We start from the raw sequence: 17860 nt of genomic DNA, 5'->3' as shown, positions 1-17860 counted from the left end.
AATGGCACAGTGGTTAAAAGCACTGTCTCTCCTAGGGTCCTGGGTTCAGTTCCCAGTATCCATGTGGTTGCTCACAACTATCTGTTACACGAATCCCAAGCAGTCCAATGCCCTATTCCTGTCTCTAAAGGCACTAGGCTTGCACATGGTGCACAGACCTACACGAATGTGAAACACCCATACGCATGAAATGAAATCAGTTTATTTGGGGCAGTGTAAAATGGTAGCTAGAATTTAAGACTCAAGACCCAGCTTGAGTCCCCACCATATGTACTTTATAAATGGACAAGAACAGGGTCAGAGAGGCTAACGGACTTGTGTGAGAATGAACAGTGAGTTGGGTTGCAGCTCCAGAGGCAGGACTTGCCTGTGGATGTGTCACCTTCTCTCTATGAGACCTAGCTCTCATTTGAAGATGCCCACCCTGTCTCTCACACAGCAGCTCCTCCACGTTTGCCCAAGTCAGTGGGACACTACTGTCTCATCTGCTTCTACAAGCTCATTGTGGACCTGGTTTCTCCCAGAATCCCAGGAAAGACACTAACAGTGGTGTGTGTTGGCATGCCTGTAATAACTGCCTACCTCAGTGATTTTATTGACACCTCAAGCACAGCTCTGGGAAGCAGACAGAACAGGGATAATTATCTTTTGTTTTTAGATGAAGTAACTGAGGTTCACTGGGTTTGGGGAGCAGTCACTCCCTCCTGTGGGCCTGTCTTCACCAAAGTTCTGATGTATTTTCTGATTTCTGTCAGCAAGTGCCTTGGCCAGAGGAGCCATGCCATCAGCTCTTTTGTCCAAGTTCTGATGGGCCAGGAGTTCTCAGGTTTTGATAGCATCGACTCCATCTCACATGGCTGTCTATGCATCAGAAGATGCAAATCTATCATGCTCTCCTTTCTGTAACTCTGTGTCCAGACTTCATCTTCTCCCCTTTCCCTCAAACATGTGTGTGTGTGTGTGTGTGTGTGTGTGTGTGTGTGTGTGTGTGTGTGTGTATGTGTGTGTGCGCGCCTGAGTGCATGGGTAGGAAGTCCATAAAGACCAAAGGTTGAAGTCAGCTATCCACCTCTGTCCTTTTTGTAAGTTAGGGTCTCTCAGTAAACATGGAAGTCACCCATTCAGTAAGACTGGCTGGTCAGCAAGCCCCAGGACCCTCCAGTCTCTGCCTTCCTAGCACTGGGCTTACAGTAAGCTGCTGTGTCCATGTGAATGCTGGGATCTGACCTCAGGTCCTCATGCTTGAACAGCAAAAATATCTTCAACTAAGCCATCTCCAAGTCCTAGACTTCCTCTTTTTCTAAGGACATGGGTCCTATTGAATTAGACTCACTCAGATTGCCTCAGTTTAACTTGATGGCATCTATAAAGACCTTATTGTAAATAATGTTATAGTCACAGGTGACTGGAGATTAAATATTCGACTGGGGGAGGGGATGTATAAGAAAATCCATACCCCCCCCAAAAAAACAAAACAAAACAAAACAAAAAAACCTAACCTTTAGGAGATGGAGCAATGGAGAGAGAAGGGGGAGAGGGAATGCTGAGGAGACTGAGAAGAGAAGCCTCCTGACCTGCTCTAGGCCAAACAGGTGCTTAGCTGGCACCTGACCTTACCTCAGGCTGCTTGAGGCTACACCCTTAACCACTGGGCAATGCCACCCCAACTGCTTGTGGTCCCGTGGCCCCTGCTCTTGAGGTTTCCCATGAGGGTAGCTTATAAAGAGGGCTGTGTTTGTACGCTAAGAAGAAGCAAACACTACTGGTAATTTTGTTTTCTCAGCTGAAACGCCAACACACAGTGAGTTGATATTGAGTCTAGCGTCCTCTCCTTAGCTCCCTACGTGGCTGTGGTTTCCCAGAGCAGCCCGCGGCCTAGGGTGAGGTCACTGGCAGGGAGTGGGCATGGTGTGAGTCCCAGGGAACAGTGGGAACTTCACTTCACGTTAGGCTTGTGTACTGGAGAAAGCAAACGACATGGACCAGCCCACCATATACAGCTACAAATCCTTGAGAAGCCCAGCAGGGCTAGTAGGGGCCAGGAGAGGTCTGAGCAGAGCCTGGAGATTCAAACAAACACAGGGTGGGATCCCTGGCCCTTGTCTGCTACCTATGTGACCTAAGACAAAATGCCTACATTCTCTGAGTCTCATCTGCCCTACTTCAAAGAGTTGTTACAAAGACACAGAGAAACCAGCATTTAATTTTGGGCTGGCCCAAATAGGCACAGTAACCTCCCACAAGTGATCTGGGGTGTACCAGAGAGAGAGAGAGAGAGAGAGAGAGAGAGAGAGAGAGAGAGAATGCTGTTTCCTCCAGGAACATACAAGCAAGAGGTCACACAAGAACATGGCCTCAATGTATTGATAGCAATACAGATTGGATAGAGCTAAGACTTAGAGCAGGCAGAGTAGAAACAGAAATTTCACAGAGAAAAGGAATCCTGAATCAGCCTTGATGATTCTAGAACCTTCTACAGCAGGTGCTCTGGAGACCACGTCCTAGACCCCTTCTGGAATTAAGATCTTCCTCTCTCTTCTTACCCTGAAATTAACCTTTACTACTCCAACACACACACACACACACACACACACACACACACACACACTCACGCACGCACGTACGCACACACACGCACACTCATATGCAACCCACACCCACAATCACATGCACACAGTCACATGCACACACATAGTCACATGCACATGCACACACACAGTCACATACATACACATATACACAGTCACAGGCACACGCACACGCACACGCACACGCACACACACACACACACACTTCACATCACTTTTTGTTTGAAGAATCACCAAACCTGGGTTTTCCCTGGGAAGGGCCTGTCAGTCAAGCAGTGTGTTACCTACAGCTAATGAGTAACTCAAGAGAGATCAAAAGATAGAAGTGATGCCTTTTATTAAGCTCACAGATTTATTATAAGTGAGTCGGCAGGACCACACAGGTCTCCTGTCCCAGCACAAGGAAGAAGAGTATGCGTGTGTGTGGTCTCCAGTAGTCGCAAGGCAGAGAGATGGCGGGTGTGAGCCTAATAAAGGCTATAATTGGCACCTCTCTTCCAGCAAAACCGACCAACCATCTCCCCGCTGCCAGGCCCTCTCCTTGTGAGAGGGTACTCCGGGGGAAGCTCAACCTCAGGGGATGCCAGCCTGTGCAGAAATGCCAGGGTGGGAGCAATCCACAGAGGTTCATGCCTCCCAAACTGAGACCAGTAGGTGCGGCAGGAATGTCGGTGCCGCGGGGGAAGGCTCTTCTTCCTGGGAGACCAGTTAGGAGAGTGACCAAGAGGAACGTTTGCAGGGGCAACCCTGATTGGTCCCCAGTGTTCAATTACATGTCCCTTTCTCAGGAAATGGACCAGGGAAGCTGAGTCACCTCCATAATTGGGTGCCTAGTTCTTAGAAGTATTACTGTTTGCCTTAATAGACATCATAAATGTTTGTTGCCATAGCCACAGGTTTTTGTTTGTCTTGGTTTGTTTGTTTGTTTTCTTATTGTAAACAGTTGGTTTTGATTCCCAAAGACTCCAGATCCCAAAGGTTAAATTCTACACGGGCATCTTGAGTCTGCCAAGTAGCTGGCCACTGCTTTGGCACTTAGACAAGATGGGTCAGCACTTTATTATCTGAAACTTGCCTCCTCTGAAGACAACCTTTAAAAGAGCTGTCCGTAAAACTGAGGCTCCTTCTCACAGCCTGAGCCCTGTATGTAGCGCACACCAAACCTCACGTTGGTCCTCTGTACAATGCAGTCACCTGAGGTTGAAAGTCCCCATCCTTCCGTCTTTCCCCTGAGGCCTCCCACCTCCCAGGCTCCTGCCTTTCTTCTAGTATCCCCCTCAACAGCACCGCACCCCCAAGCTGCTCTGGCAAACACACATGGCTGGTGATAATTTGCCCCCAACATTCCTTGGCAAGCTCCCCTTTCCCTTCCTTGGCCAAGAGTTAAGAGCCAAGAGCAGCCGTGAGCTCAGCTCATGTTAGGCTCCAGCCCCATTACTTCAGAAAGACAGCTTCGTGTATTAATGTGAGATTAATTGCTGCTTCGAGGGATTGACTCTAACTTGAACAGTCTGAGACAGCTTAAAAAGAAAAAATTATCTCCAGTCTGGGAGGTTTGACTTTGAAGAGTTTTTGTTACTGGCTTAGGATTCTGCTCCTATGGAAGAGGGGAGGGGGGGAATAGTGAATAAAATAAAAATTTATTGTTGGTACCAAGCAATTGTACTCTAAATAAGTCTGGTTTTTGTTTTGTTTTGTATTGGGGGTGGGGGTGTTGTTTTGAGACAGAATCTTACTATGCTGCCAAACTCTTTGTTTTAATATTTTAAAGGTTTATTGATTTGATTTGATTTGATTTGATGCATACAAGTGTTTTGCCTGCCTATTTGTATGTGTACCACAGCCATACCTGTCAAAAAAGATGTCTAATCCCCTGGGATTGGAGCTACAGTCATGAGCCACCCTGTGGGTGCTGGGAACCAAATCTGGGTCCCGTGCAAGAGCATCCCGTGGAATTAAGCCACTACTGAGCCATCTCTCCAGTCCTTATTCTGAATCTTGCCACCACCCTCCTGTCTCAGCCTCCCAAGTGCTAGAATTACAGCATGTGCCACCACCCCTGATATCTAAATAAGCTTAGACTGATTCAGCATTGGGAGGGATCCAGAGATGGAAGTCAGGATGCTGAGACTGTCTTAGAACTCATCTCCATTAACTCATTGCACATCAGGACAATTGGTCACTATTGTTCCCATTCAGCAATTGAAAAGAGCATGTCCCAAACTTTATATGCCCCAGTACAGGGGAACGCCAGGGCCAAAAAGGGGGAGTGGGTGGGTAGGGGAGTGGGGGGGGTGGGTATGGGGGACTTTTGGTATAGCATTGGAAATGTAAATGAGCTAAATACCTAATAAAAATGGAAAAAATAAAATAAAATAAAATAAAATAAAATAGAAAAGAAAAGAGCATGTCCCTACAGCAGTGTTCTCCACATATGGGCTGTGACCCCTTTGGAAGGGTCAAATGACTCTTCACAGGGGTTGCATATCAAATATTTACATTATGATTCATAACAATAAAAGTTACAGTTATAAAGTAGCAACAACAATAAGTTTATGATTGGGGATCACCACAATATGAGGAACTGTACTAAAAGGCCATAGTATTGGGAAGTTTGGGAACCACTGTCTTACAGCTGACTGAGGGGTTTAGACACAGACGTGTCTGGCTCTAAATACTGGTCTCTCATGGCATCTTCTGTCTCTATTCATTAGAATGGAATTTCTTCAAAGGGCATCCATGCACAGTACTTACAGGCAGTTAGCCTCTTCTCTATGGCACCCTTAAAGAAAATCACTCAACAAAATAGCAAGAAAATGCACAAGCGTTGCTGTGAGGAGCAAGCCAACCCAAGGCTTTCTCAGAGGTCTTAATGAAAGGACAAAGGGACCATTAATTCTGTGTCCTTTTCCAGGAGTGGACTTGGAAAGACTGGTTCAGGGCTGAAGGCTGTTGACTTGAAGGAGTTCAGGTTGTGGTTGCTGGAGATCCAGCTTCCCAGCCTGGGATGTGGTTATCAGACCTAAAGGACTTTGACTTCAGAATATGGTAATAGAAAGAAAATGATGCATTCAGGATATGGGTCAGTAGGTCAAGTGCTTACCTTATAATCTTTAGGACCTAAGTTAGAATCCACATAAAAAAGCCAGACATGGTACATAGAGTGAGTTCCAGGCCAGCCAGGACTACATAGTGAGACCTTGCCTCAGACAAAACAAAGCAACTAAACAACAACGAGAAGAAGCCAGATATGGTGGCACGTTCTGATAACCCCAGTGCCGTGGAGGGAAGGATCTCTGACTAGCTACTTTAGCCTACAGGCCAGTGAGTGACCCTTTCAAAACCCTTGATGACTGAGGAATGATACACAAACTTGTCCTCTGGCCAGCACAGACATGCACATGTACATGCACTCTCTCATACATGTGTATCTGTGCACACAAGTACATAAGAAAAATTTCCTAGATTAAAATACACTATAATTTTGGTATGATATTTTTATTTATTTGCAAGGTTTTTTTTTCACTGTAAAGTTTACTAAATAAAAATACACTATAGTGACAAAATTTTTGAAAATATTTTCTTCCTTATAGATATTGTCACATCAATTTCTGACCTTTCTTCCTTCCTTCCTTCCTTCCTTCCTTCCTTTCTTTCTTTCTTTCTTTCTTTCTTTCTTTCTTTCTTTCTTTCTTTCTGTTTTTTTTGGTGTTTTGAGTTTTTTGGGTTTTTTTTTTGTTTGTTTGTTTTTTGAGACAGGGTCTCTCTGTATAGCCCTGGTTGTCCTGGAACTCATTTTGTAGACTAGGCTGGCCTCGAACTCAGAAATCCGCCTGCCTCTGCCTCCCAAGTGCTGGGATTAAAGGTGTGCGCCACCACGGCCCGGCTCCATTTCTGACTTTTCTTAAAAGTCACACTTTATAGGATGCTCTGGATCTTCCTCAATCCTATACAGAGAAGTGGGCATGTGGTTAAGGATCAACCACTTAAGTGCTAGCAAAGGCATGTGCTAGGGAACTAAGAGGAAAGAATGCAAGTCTCAAACACTTGTTGCATGTAGGTTCTGGGAATCAAACTCAAGACTTCTGACAGAACAGCCAGTGCTCTTAACCACTGAGCCCTCTCTCCAGCCAAGTGTGCAAGTTTTACCATCCTAGAGAGCAGGTCAGGGAGAGAAGGAGAAGGTGAGAGGAGGGAAGCATAGAGACTTCTTGGAGAGATTTCATTCTTCTTGTTTTGGAAGTCAGCAAACTTCAGCCCATAGCCAACTCTGGCTTTTGCATATTATGCAAGCTAAACCATGTGCTTAGGGTTTTTTTAATAGATAAAAAAAAAACATCAAAAAATAGCAATCTGTGCCCCATGGAAGTTCTATAAAATTCATGTTTCGCTGTTTACAGTTTATTTTATCAGAACAGAGCCCATTTGCTAGTGTATCCTCTCTGGCTGCTTTCATTTGCAATAAAGGGGCATAGTTATATCAGAGACTATGTGCCCCATAAAATCTAAAGTATTTTCTATCAGACTTCTACAGATAATGTTTGTTTTCTGCTGCTTTAGATAATTTCCACTGGGGTCAGTCTCCTTCCCTTCTCTGGATTCTCATTCCTGTTTCCCCTCCATCCCCCATACCATCGCCATGCCTTCAAAGAAGGAAGGAAGGAAGGAAGGCAGTTTCATGGCGTGTCAGGTTGCATTCAAACTGAGTGCATGTGTGTGCACACTCGTGTGTGTGTGTGTGTGTGTGTGTGTGTGTGTGTGTGTGTGTATGTTCAACTGGAGATTGCTTCATTTCCTCGAGAAGCAAACCCTATCATCTGGAGATTTCTTCTCTGACATATTAACTTAGGCACTGTGTGACTTGGATTCTAGCTCACTCATTTGATAATACCAAACAGATAATGTTTTAGTAAACATGTAGGCTCCCAGCATCTATCAGATGCGTAGACTGGGGAGAAAGGAAGGAGGCTGGCTGAACAAAAGGTAGAGATAAAATGAGTAGTGGGATAATTTGTAATTGAGGCCCAGCTTTTTCAAAGGAAGTGAAGGTGAGGCCTTCACTGCCCTTGTACAGCATTCCCTGGGAGGTTACAACACCATGGTCCTGCTGGGGCTGGCACAGCCTCCTCTGGGTGACAGTGATGGATGCAGCAATTAGAATCTGTGTTAGGAGAGAACTTCTTCATGTTACAAAAAGCTGGGATTGACACTGTGTTCAGAATGCTTTTTTTCCACCGTCTTATGCCTGATGCAAGGGAACAAGAGCACAGAGAGATAGGTTCAAGAAGGGGGATGGCCCTTGCTAGGGCTTTAGCTTCAGAAAGTGGGTTGCTTCTGGGCCTTCTGGGACTCATTCTCTGAGTTGTTCTTTGGTAGCCTGGCTTGGATGGTCCATTTAGCTTGGATGACACCCTGAGACACACTCATGCCTCCTGTTGGTAAAGATCTCCTATTCTTTCCAATAGCCAAATGACCTCAATGCTTGAGGATCTTTCTTCCAAACCTCTTCTGCTGAGTCCTCTTTCTTCTCAACCTCTGCAGGTTGAGGAACCTCAAGCCAAGTTTCATCTTCACATACGCACAATTCTTCCTGGGATCTCATGCTTCCAGGATTTCAGATCTCCCCCCTATGCAGACATATAGGTGTCTTTCCCATGTACTTGTTCATATACTCAGTGGTCTTGCATTGAGTGTACCCTGCTCCAGCACTCCGCTGAGCACTGTGGGTATTGTGGTGTGCAGGAAGACATGAGCCGGTCTTCTGGATAAGAGAAACAGAGACAAAGAGATGGCTGTATGGAGACCAAAGCCCCAGAGCACAGAATGCACTGATGCAAAAACCCACATAAAAGAGACTGGGTCCCATTCAGGGGAAGTCAAGGAACTTCTCCAGGCAGAGAAGTGCATTCTAAATGCTGCTAGGAGGTTGAACAGACCACAGAATGGTCGCATACAACCTTAAGTCTAGCCCTCAGGAGGCAGGTGGCCGGAAGCCAGCCTGGTCTACGTAGGGAGGGAGTTCCAGGGGCTACATGGTGAAAAGATCTGTTTCTATGAAAACATGGGAATTTGTATCTTTAGGAGATTGCCTTCCATGGAACCTGAAGAAATGATTGAAAGAAAGCGCACACATAGAGAAAGCAGAGTTTCCTCATGCAGGGTGTTAGAATAGGTGGTGTCCTGTCTAAGGCTGGCACAGTGGGAGAAAAGGATCAGAGGTAGAAGATAAACAGTTAGAGCTGGGACAGGTGATAGGGGGAATTGAGGCAATGAAAATGGAACTGTTTAAGAAAGTGTGCCTAGTTTTGTAGCTTTATGTTTCAGAAAGACATATCTACAAACCCTTTTGCTTTGATCAATTCTGTTTAGGGGCCAGCAAGATGGATCTGTTAGTGAAAGCACTGGTCACCAAGCCTAAGGACCGGGGTCACGTATAGACAAGAATAAAACGTTGTCCTCTGACCTCCAAATGCACGTCATGCTTATGAACCACACACAAGAACAAATAAATAATTTAAAATACAACTTTAAAAATTTTTTTTGGTTTTCTTTTTTTTGTTGTTGTTGTTGTTTGGTTTTGGGAGACAGGGTTTCTCTGTGTATCCCTGGCTGTCCTGGAACTCACTTTGCAGACTAGGCTGGCCTCGAACTCAGAAATCCAGCTGCCTCTGCCTTCCAAGTGCTGGGACAAAGGCATGTGCCAACTCAGTATAGAGGCTCTCAGCTAATTTGCTTTCATTTAACTTATAGCAAACTATGTCTTCTAGGAAACATTGGAATGATCAAGTTGAAAAGATGAGAATGAAGGTGAACTCTTCTTATACTTTGGCTTGTAACAATATTGTTACATTCATGTGACATCAACTACAATTCTTTTGATACTTTTTGAGGTAGGGGTTCATGCAACCCTGGCTGGTGTTAGCCAAGGATGCCTCTGAACTCCAAAATGCCTCCAAAATGCTAGAATTACAGATGAAAGCCACCATGTCCAGCTAAATTATAATTTTAAAAGAAAACATAAAGTGTTCAAGGTTTGTTTTTTTTTTAATTTAAAGTTCTTGCATGTTTTAGTGATTACCACTAAATGGGGTTGTAAATATCTCTGAGTTGCTCCCTTCTGAAGCTCTTAAAGAATTGCTTAGCAGCTGGAGAGATGACTTAGGAGTTAAGAGCATACGTATTGCTGTTGTAGAGGACTCAAGTTCAGTTCCTAGCACTGTACCTATAACGTCAGCTCTAGGATCTCCCAGGATTCCGGCCAGCTCATGCACTGCACCCCTCCCTGCACATGTAGCATACACACAGACACGCAGACATACAGACACACAGATACAGACACACACACGGGGGTGTGATACACATACACCATGCTTAAAAGTAAAATAAATCTTCAAACATATATGTCTTTTTTTCTTTCTTTCTTTTATTCTTAAACAAGGTCTTACTTTGTAACTCTGGCTGTCCTGCAACTCACTGCATAGACCAGGCTGGTCTGGGTTCTAACTGTGACTCAGATACCTATGAGTTGCATAACTGAGCCAGATACTGAAGATTGTGAAAGCTCAAAGAAGTTTCCTTACTATAAAGTGTGTGTGTGTGTGTGTGTGTGTGTGTGTGTGTGTGTGTACATGCTCATGCACATAGCCGCACATATGCAGGGTGGGAGGTCCTGCTGGGAAACTAGCTGCCTGAAGCCCACTGGCTAACACAATACAGGCACTCACTAAGTGGTAGCCGAATAAGAAACGTTTCTAATGAAATCACCATGGAAACACTCCCTTGTTAAACTAAATTTGCTCCGGGCTAAACGTGTTAAGTATTTCATGTGGATAATTCAAAGAGCCCACTGTGTTTATACTAGGTTTTCTTTTGACTTCAGAGCAGAAATGGGTTTGGCAGTTCCCTTTGCTCCTCCTAGGATGCAGAGTGGCCCTTCAGTGAAGGAAGAAGTCTGGGAGCCCATTCTGGTCCATGTGAGTAGACCTGGGGCCTCTCTGGGGTTTTACCACCTACCTTACTGCCTGGCTCCCCACAAAGTGCCACTGGGAGTGTCAAGGAGAGGGTTAGGACCAAAAAGCTAGGATCTGGGTTTCTGTTGGCAGAGGTCTCCGCCATCTCTGGCCATCTTTCTGTGCTCTCTCTACCTCAAGCCCACAAGCAGCTCCAGGCCTGCCCTCCCTTTCCCACTGTCTGCTTCTCCTGACGGGTTGTCTGTCAGTCTGTGCAACCATACAGCTCACACAACAGATCGGAAGGGACTTTAAAGTGTGATTAAAGCTTGAATTTCTGAAGGTGTTGACTTGGTTCTTTGAGGGTTTCCAAGCTCACAAAGATGTTACTTTTGTTAAAGAAGAACCTGATTCTTCTCTATTCTCTTCCTCCCTCCTTCCCTCTTTGCTCCTCCCCTTTCCCTTCCTGCCTTCATCCCAGTGTTTGAGGAAAGGTCACGCACTGGATGGTGACTACAAAGAAAGCAAACCAGACTTGATGCATCGACTAAGATGGTATAGAGTTTGAAAACAAGAAAAAGATGGGTCCCTCCAAAGGTAGGGTACCAGAAGAGGATGTGCTCATAGAGGCCTTTTGACAATGAAGTACCATGAAGGAATGAAGGAGAAAATGTGCCTTCACCTGTCTATTTCTCTCTCTCTCTCTCTCTCTCTCTCTCTCTCTCTCTCTCTCTCTCTCTTCTTCTTCTTCTTCTTCTTCTTCTTTTTTCTTCTTCTTCTTCTTCTTCTTCTTCTTCTTCTTCTTCTTCTTCTTCTTCTCCTCCTCCTCCTCCTCCTCCTCCTCCTCCTCTTTCTTCTTCTTCCTCCTCTTCTTCTCCTTTCCTCCCTCCCTCCCCTACCTTCCCCATCTCCCTCATGCCTCAGCCCAGCACAGGGTCTGTGAAAGGCTGGGAAAAGAAAGAGGAAATTGACTACACGTGACCTGACCTTCGTGACTTGGGTAAAAAGGAAGAGCAGAGGAGACGTCCAAGCTGGAGTTGGGGTGGGAGGTGATGCTAGGCAGGGAGCTGTCAGGTGTGGGATCAAGAACGAACTCATATCAGAGGCTGGCAAACACTCCCACGTCTTTATATCGAGTAGCAGATTGTCTACAGACGGCGGATGGGTGTGTTTAGATGTTGCCAGCTACCGTCTTGCTGCTGGCATCAACAAAATCCACCCCACAGACTTCTTTGTAAGCAGCGCCTTATTACAGGTCCTTCCCCAGCAAACCTTGAATCTCCTTCTCCTACCCTCCCTCCCTGTCCACTCCCCAGCCCCTTAATTTTTTTCTCATAGACCTTGTCAGAACATAGGTATTCACTGCCCGATGACCCTTCTGTCCAAAGTGGTTTACCATTATGATGGTAGTTCCATAAGATGATAATGAAAAATTCGTGCCACCCAGGGATGCCACAGAGCATTTCATTACTAATGGAGAGAGGAGATGCTGGAGTCAACAAGCCTCCTGCCTATACTGTCCAATAAAAATGTAGTACATCCAATTATGCAGTGCATAAAGTATGAAAACAATAAAGTTAGCTGTTTGTGTGTTTACAATACTATCTGTATTATTAAAGTGTACTTCTGCTTATAAAGATGTTTACTGCAAAACAGAATGGCCCGCTATCCAGAAGCAGCCTCATACACCTGACTGCTATGTCTGCCCGCTGGCCTGAATCTTCTTGAATTGTCTGCTATATTGCTAATCTCTGAAGAACTGCATGAGATAACCTGCAAAGCTCAACTCATCTGCTCTAAGCACAAAACAGACACAGGCTGGTAATTACAGAACAACACCTCATGCAGATGAGACTGGTGTTTATTTGTGTGAGTGAGTGTGTGTGTGTGTGGGGGGGGGGTAACTCCTTTACCTTGTCCTTCCTTTGTCCAGCTACTGTCATCGTCACCCAAGTCTGCTCAGCCTTCCACAGTCAAGAAACTTGCTTCACACACATTATCTCTTGCTGGTTTTGCGGTGAAGGAAGTGGAGGCTCCCAGGCCAGGACTGCCCCTAAGCATCCTTCCCTCTTGCACTCTTTCCCTTCCCCTTTGCCTCAAAGGAGAGCCACCAGACACCTGCTGGGATGCAGAGAGAGAGGTGAACAATGGTGTTCGTCTTTAATCCTGTTTTCTTCCATGACTTGGCCTCAGGTGCAGCTTATGGGTATGGTGGATGAGAAATCAACAGTGTTTGAACTAAATGGGAAACTCTCTGCCAAGCTGGCCCAGCGAGGCTTTCACTTTCCACATTGGAAGTGGTGACTGAAGATTTGGCTTGTGTTATTTCTTCTGGGAAGCCCTTCCAGGTGAGGGGAGTGGAGCTGGGAACAGACGGCCAGAGACAGTTGTTTGCCAGACTTGGGCAGGTACTCGTGTTTTTGTCTTGGCCCACTTGGCAGGTCTTGTTTGATGCCAAGATTGGCCATGGATTGTGGTGCACGTCTGCTATTTAGGTGGAGGATTTGTGGACTAAAGAGCTAGCGCCAGCCAGGTGTGGTGGTGTACTCCTTTGATATCAGCACTTGAGAGGCAGAGGCAGGCAGATCTCTGTGAGCTCAAGGCCAGTCTGGTCTACAGAGTGAGTTCCAGGACAGCCAAGACCACATAGGGAGACCCTGTCTCAAAACAAAACAAAACAAACAAACAAACAAACAAACAAACAAATGCTAACAGTTGGTCTTCTGTGTCATCACTAATATTTAATATGCTGGGGCAACTGAAAGTTGAACTTGCTATTCTTGGTGGACTGGTATCTAAAATCAATGTGTCAGGGGCTAGTGGGATGTTCAGCAGTTAAGCATGTTTGCTGCTCTTACAGAGAACCAGAGTGCAGTTCCCAGAACCCACAGCATCAGCTCACAACCACATGCAACTCCAGAGTCAGAAGGTCTGATGACATATGTCTTCTAACCTCCGCCTATACACATACATGTGTGTTCACACACACATTAATGTAAATACATGGATAAAATGAATCTAAAATCCATGTGAGTTGAAACAACTCAGATGAAGAGCTATGTATATACCTCCAGCTGGGAACCCAACAAAGTACCTCATGCCTGTCATCTCTCCCTGCAAATCTCTCCTTTCTGATTTCCCATGGCACCCTACTTCTACGAACTCAGGCAAGGGCCTTCATCTTCTGATCCTGCTTTGTAAATGTCCAGACATTCCTCACACTATAACTGTCTTAGCTTAATTTCTGTTGCTGAGATAAACACCCTGACCAAAGGCAACCTGGAAAGGAAAGGATTATTTGGCTTCCATATTCCCATCACAAGCAATCACTGAGAAACATCGAGACAGGAACTCAGTCAGAAGCAGCGGCAGGAGCCAGGCTGCTCAGTGGATTGCTCCTCACAGTGCTGAGCCTGCTTCCCTATACAGCTCAGGACCACCTGTCCAGGTGTGGGACTGCCCACATCAATCATTAATCAGAGTATGTATGCCCTACAGACTTACCTTGCCTCCCGGCTATTGACAGTTTCTGCCGGTAGTGGTCAGAAAAGGGTGTCAGATCCCCTGGCACTGGAGTCATGGATGGTTGTGAGCTATCATGTGGGTGCTGGGAACTGAACCCAGGTCCTCTGCAAGAGCAACAACTGCTCTCAACCACCACAACCATCCCTCATCCCCTTGGCCATAGTCTTTCCTCTCAGCCTCTGCATTTCCTGTTCACCAGTCCTTCACACAACACCATTAATTAAACAACAGTGTATATGTGTGTGTGGGGGGGGCACTATGAAGTCATCACTTAAAGCTTTCAGCATCAAAACACTGAGAAGATCAACTTTGACACTCCAATCTTGGGAGACAGGGTCTTCAATGACCTCATTCCCTAATATCTGTTCTCTCAAAGTCACTCCTTTGTGGGCATTTGGTGCTTTAGGACCTTGGATGGGTGCTGTAATGGGACCCAACTCTTTGCTTGTAGCACCCTTTGACCTTCCTCTCTGCTCCTGTGGTTCCCATGTCTATGTCTGTCATTGCTCATAGCTGACAACTGCTGCTGTACCTGCTCTAGCAGAAGTCAGTGTCTGTTTCTTACTCATCTTTGCATTCCAAGCACATGGTATAAGTGTTCAAAATAGATGCTCCTTAATAAACAAAATACAATGCTGGATAGAGCCTAGTTGGGCCAATTTGCACATAATGCTATATAATATCTAAGATAGTTTTTTCTTTACTTTATCATTGTAATGAGAGCCGATGAGTGTGCCATACATGTTGGCTACAGTCTGAATGTTTGTGTACCGCCAAACTTCATATATTTCTTTGGACATGAAAGCATACGTCTGTGTTCCTAGTATTTAGAGGCTGAATCGGGGGGGGGGGGCATGAATGTGAAGTCATCTCAGGCTAAACTGGGAGACCCTCTTTCAAAACAAAACAAATAGAATGTATGTTAAGCCTCCAATATGATGGTTAGGAGTTGAGACTTTGACTGGTGATGAAGCTATAAGGCTGGAGCTCTACTGAGTGGAAGCATTGTCCTTCTAAAAGAGATCCAGTGAAGTCCCTCACCTCTTTCTGCCACATAGAGGCTACAGAAAGAAAGAATCTGCTGTCTGCAACCCAACAGAGCTCTTACCAGAACCTGACAGTCTTCCAGAACAATGAGAAATAAATGTGTGTTGCTTAAATCACCCAATCATGGTCATTTGTCCAGATAACCCAACTCACTAAGACAATGATTATTTTACCAATGAGAAAAGAGGTCTCACATCTTAGATCCCCCCCTGTCTCTGTGTATCTCTGCGTGTGTCTCTCTGTCTCTCTCTCTCCCAAGATTTCTTACCCTTACTCCAGACCAGACTCCTCTAACTGGTTTCACTCCTGACCCTACCATGGACTGAATGAGTGTTGGAGTGCATATCACAGAGAGTGGGCAGTGTGTCCACATCACCCACTGCTTACCCAGTGCCCACAACCCACAGTAAGCACTCAGTATATATTTGTTGAATTGATTATGTCCCGAGTTAATAGATCTTAACCCAAGGTCACATTTTGTGAGTTGGAGTAGAAGCTGAGCATCTGGGAATTTAATAAGGACGTGTGGAATGGACACCAGAGTGCTCCTTTCCAAGGAGACAAAGAACTACTTTCTCTAAATCCAGATAGCAGGATGTCCGTGCAGTCCCTGCAGCCAAACCCTCCAGAAATTCTTCATGATCAACAGGAGAAAGGAAGCACTCCTGGGCCGACAGCTTCTACCTCCCCAGGAGAGGGCTCCTTGGAAAGGTCTGTCATTTCTACCCCTCTGAAAAGGGAAAGAGCTCATAGCCTTCCAAGAATGTGACTGACGGCAGCAAATTCAAGTTCAAAAGAAGATTAGATTTCAAGGCAACTGGAAGCTATTCAATCAAAGCCAAGTTTTACAGGGAGAGTTTCCGTCTCTCTCTTCTCCTTCTCCCTCCAGGGCAGCCCAGGGCTTGTTGGAACCCGAAGAAGAACTGACAGTGTCTGCCTGTTTCCCTAATTGGGGAATGGATAGATGCAAAATCAGGCTCTGGACTTGTTTCTGTGTCCATGGAGAAAACTAGGCAATGATCTCTCAGGTGCTCTGGGGAGATAGTTTATAAGACTAACTCACAGTGGCCAGAGGGGCCTGGGCTCATCCTGGGCACACATGTCCATCACTCAGTAACTTTCCTCTGAAGGAGTCCCTTATCTTGTCTTCTCTGCCCCCAATCAAAGAGTAGGCACTAATAACAAATTAGAGTCTTGTGTCTATACAGAAATTTTAGATTACAAAGACTTCACTCCATTTTTATCTTAATCCCTCAGTGAAGAAGTTAGATGCCACCACACAAGGAAGAAACCTGAGGCCAAGAGGTGCTCAGGGATTGGGTCATGGTCACACATGATGTATAGACTACAGTTGGGTACTTGATAAATGACACTTCTACTGTCCCTGGAACAGTGCGAAGCAGTTTCATATGTTGGCGTTGAATCTTTAGTGACTATGGAGTAGATGCTGCTTTTATTCCCATTTTGATTGATGAAGGAACAAGCTTGGATATGTTAGGTAACTTGGTTGAGACCACAAAGCTGTTGGTGGTGTTAGACCAGAGCTGGCTACATAATTACCATTATATGATTCTGAATATGGAAGCTCCAGTCAGGCTTGGCTGGTGATTTGGTCTTGTAGTCACAGCTTCACAGGAGGCTAAAGCAGGAGGATCAAAAGTTCAAAGTCCGCCTGGGGTACAGGGAAATTTCAAGGCCAGCCTGAGCAATTTTGGTAACGTGATGGTAACAGGCAGTCCTCGACATTGATGAATAAGTAAATTTCTAAGTTCATAAGAAAATCTCATCTATGGGTTTTGGAGCTTGTTTTTTTTATTTCCCCTGGGGTGGGGGAGGGTCCAGGTGTTTAAACTCTGTCTGAAGAGGTGATCACAGCCGCACCACTGTCTATTCCCAACCATTCCTTGCAGAGGCAGCTCTTACATGTACCTACAGCAGGCTAAGGACCCTTAAGGAAGAGTACAGACCTAAGGTATCTGAGGTACCAGACACACAAATGCAAAAGTCAGAGGTTGAAGGGCAATCTGATGACTAGAAACCAAAAATGTACATCTCTGGAAGTCATTCTGACATGGTCAGTTCGCAACCAGAAAAAGTGAAAAGGAGAGACCAGACTGAAGAAAAGTGTTGTCTCCAGGAAACACATATCTATTTCCTTAATCTTAAATGTGTTTAAATGAGTGATTATTTTATGCACTGTCCTGTCAAAAGTCTGATGTAGTCTCCATCAATGCTTCAAAGAGTCCGTTAGCACCCAGAAATTCTACTAAAAGGCTAGAAAAGCCTTCTTATCTCAGACTATCTAAACTGTCTCTGCCTGTCTCCTGTATCCCGGGCTAGCTTCGAACTTACGATATACCCAGGAATAACCTTTACCTTCTGATCTAAATCATCATTATAAGGTCCCAAGGTTTTCTTCACTGATGATCCCTCTTGGTTCAATCGGAAACCCACAGCTACTTAGCACCAAAGATACTTCACGGGGAGTCAGAGCAACCTAGCTTACAACACTATCCCAGAACGGATGAGGAGCTGACATCCATGGGAGGCAGAGCCCTCCCAAGTTCATCTTCACACGTAGCTGTCAACATCGGGTGAACTGATGATGCTTTGTTTGAATAGGAAAGTGGAATGTTCCAGGCATAGGAAGCTCTAGATATAAAGCGCTGAAAACACAACACAACAAACAAACAAACATGGAAGCAACTTTTCATGCCCTCATTAGTACTAACTTTAAAACATGAATTAATA

This window comes from Mus musculus, chromosome 6 (assembly GCF_000001635.26).
Source record: "Mus musculus strain C57BL/6J chromosome 6, GRCm38.p6 C57BL/6J".
Taxonomy (NCBI): domain Eukaryota; kingdom Metazoa; phylum Chordata; class Mammalia; order Rodentia; family Muridae; genus Mus; species Mus musculus.
Note: the sequence above shows the minus strand (reverse complement) of the source record.